We start from the raw sequence: 3,424 nt of genomic DNA, 5'->3' as shown, positions 1-3,424 counted from the left end.
TTGTAAATGTAATAAAAAAGACTGTTGCTGGAAGGCTATTGTCTGGGTAACAATTCTATTTCCCAGGAGTGAAGGCATACTTACAACAGAGAAAGAAAAAACATCCTGTTGGATCACAAATATCATTTCAATCTCTTTAGAACAATTTCTTTAGAACTGTGCTGGTGAACTAATGCTGCTTGCATCCTTGTGCCTGGTAGACATGCTCAATCTATTTAAATACTAAATGAAAAACTATATAAAATAACTGTGATAGTACTCACTAGTGCCCAACTGTGCAACAAGTCACCATTCTGCAGCTCCTCAAACTAGAGGTAAACCACAGTTAGAATCCACTTTTTAAAAATATTTTTTTTATTAATTTCAGAGAGGAAGGGAGAGGGAGAGAGAGATAGAAACATCAATGATGAGATGGACTCACTGATCGACTGTCTCCTGCATGCCCCACACTAGGGATAGAGCCCGCAACCCGGGCATGTGCCTTAACTGGGAATCAAACTGTGACCTCCTGGTTCATAGGTCAAAGCTCAACCACTGAGCCACACCAGGCTAGAATCCACTTTTAACAACTCAAAGATGATTGTTTATAGAAGTACAACGAAAGTGTGCTTGTGTTCATAAATATTACTCTGGAAATTTTGTGTGTGTGTGTTTTGTTTTTCTTTTTTGTAACATTGGTTAAGAATGTTTTAACTCAATTAATTGCCAGTATAAGGATTCTTTAGTTGTAAAATCTTTATTGCTAGCTAATTTTTAAAGTGTTTTATTTTATTTTTTTTAAATTAAATTTATTGGGGTGACATTGGTTAATAAAATTATATAGGTTTCAAGTATACAATTCTATGATACATCATCTGTATATTGCATGGTATGCCTACCACCCAAAGTCAAATATTCCATCATCATATATTTGACCCTCCTTACCTTTTCCTACCCCCAACCCCCCTTCCCTCTGGTAACCACTATACTGTGGTCTGTGTCTGTGAGTTTTTATTTGTTTTTCTTCTTTGTTCATTGTTGCTTTCAATTTTACATCAACAAACCAAACAAAAAAGCAATCCAATTTAAAAATGGGCAGAGGATCTGAGCAGACACTTCTCCCAAGAAGACGTACAAATGGCCAACAGATCTATGAAAAGATGCTCAACTTCACTAGCTGTTAGAGAAATGCCAATCAAAACTACAGTGAGAGTGCAGTGCTCTTGGGGGTTCCCTGAATCTGTCTCTTGCTTCAACAGGGCTTGTATGGAACAGACCCAGGGATACCCCTTCTTCCAGCCTCCGACACCCTACAACCTCTTTTCCAGTCATCACCTTCGGAGCATGCAGGAGGCAGTTGATCGATGCTTCTCTCTCTTCCTCTCCCTTCCTCTCTCTCTAAAACCAATTTAAAAAAAAACTTATAAAAAAAAAAGATGCAAAACCAGCACGGTGGCCAAATTCTCTTCTAGGACATGCTGAAGCCTTCCCAAGAAGAGTGGGGCAAAACTCAGGACACCATGGAAGCCGCCATGGCCTTGGAAGAAGAACCTGAACCAGGCCCTTTTGGATCTGTATGTCCTGGGTTCTACCAGCACAGACCCTCATCTCTATGACTTCCTGGATAAACACTTCCTGGATGAGGAGGTGAAATCATCAAGCAGATGGGTGACCACGTAACTAACCTCCCAGGGTGGGCTGGGCAAGTATCTGTTTGAAAGCCTCACCTGCAAGCACAACTGGACCCTTTGGAGCCCAGAGGCCTTTGAAGGGCCCCTCTGTATTCCGCTGGAGTCTGGCTTTTGCCTGAGCCTCTCCCTGAAACCACTAGGCATCCTTTTAACCACCCTGGAACCCTCTCCCAGGAAAATGGAAACAATAAAGCCTTTTATAGCAACAACAACAAAAAATTACAATGAGATACCTGTTAGAATGGCTATTATCAACAAGACAAGTAATAACAAGTGTTGGAGAAGAACTCCCATTCACTGCTGGTGGGAATGTAAACTAGTACAGCCACTATAGGAAACAGTATGAAGACTCCTCAAAAAATTAAGAATATAGTTACCATATGACCCAGCAACCCCTCTTCTGGGTATCTACCTGAAAATTTTAAAAACATCTATTCACAAAAATATATGCACCCCTATGTTCATTGCAGCATTATTTGCGATGACCAAGACAGTGTCTTTCAATAAATGATTGGGTAAAGAAGATGTGGTGCATATATGCTATGGAATACTGCTCAGACATAAGAAAAGATGAAATACTGCCATTTGCAACAACGTGGATGAATCTTGAGAATATCATGCTAAGCAAAGTAAGTCAGAAAAAGTCAAGAACCACATGATTTCACTCAAAGGTGGACTAGCTCATTTTTATCACTTAAATATCATGTTCTTGCTAGAAAGATAAAACATCTTTTTAGTTCTCTTTGTTGAACTCATGCACCAAGAAGGAAAACAAACACAGCCTTTTTCAAGTCTACTTTAATTGCCTTCTGAATTTTCTTTGTTATGTTAACAAAAATTACATGTTTAACCTCAGAGGTCTAATTGAGTTGTTTTACAATATGGTCATCCTGAAATTTATGATTTATAATAGTTATTTTACCTGCAAAATAGTCTATTGAGTCCAATAATTGTAATTATTTTCTTCAATGTGCTAGTTTAATTTAAAGTATAAAATCAAGAATAAGCACTCAAGGTTCAAAGGTAAGCAATAGAGGCAATAAAAATAATGATTTGGCTAATAACTAATGGGAAGAGGGGAAGGGAGGTGTAAGGGTAGGTAATGTAATGAGAAAAATCATCACCTCTCACTGCACAATGTCAATAAATACTGTCAAGAAACAGTGCTTCGTATATTAATTAAAACCTCCAGAAGAACTAAAGGGAAAGACAATTAAATGCTGTTGGCTCTGAGAAGTGGGATGAGAAAAGAGAATGAGTAGGTGGAAGACTTGTCGTTTCATTTTAAACCCTTTTGTACTACTACACAGATCATTTTTACCATAAATATTATTCATTTGTGTAAACATATAAACTCAAATATACAATAAAACCCCAGAAGATTTTGTAGAAATTGAAAAGCAGATTCTAAAAGTTTAAGACTATACTCTATATATGGTTCTGTTTATAAAAAATTCTACAATGGGCAAAGCTACAGTGACAATAATCAGATTAGAGATTGCCTGGAGCTGGAAGTTAGAATGGGGATCTACCACAAAGGATCCCAAGTCAATTTTGGTAGGTGATAAAAATATTCTATATTTTTATCATGGTGGTGATTACACAATTGTATGTATATGCCCAAACTCATGGAAATGTATATTTTAAATGGATGGATTTTATTGTATACTAGAGGCCCAGTGCATGGATTTGTGCACTGGTGGGGTCCCTCAGCCTGGACTGTGCCCTCTCACAATCCGGGAACCCTCAGGGGA

The 3,424-nt window shown here is 38.0% G+C and overlaps 1 pseudogene; it reads left to right on the top strand.

Annotated features, from left to right (window-relative positions):
- Window positions 1-1,454: 1,454 nt before the first annotated feature.
- LOC102257962 overlaps window positions 1,455-3,424 on the top strand; it is a 14,053-nt pseudogene continuing 12,083 nt past the window's right edge.

Source organism: Myotis brandtii, unplaced genomic scaffold, assembly GCF_000412655.1.
Source record: "Myotis brandtii unplaced genomic scaffold, ASM41265v1 scaffold115, whole genome shotgun sequence".
Lineage (NCBI taxonomy): Eukaryota > Metazoa > Chordata > Mammalia > Chiroptera > Vespertilionidae > Myotis > Myotis brandtii.
This window is presented reverse-complemented; position numbering and strand designations above follow the sequence as displayed.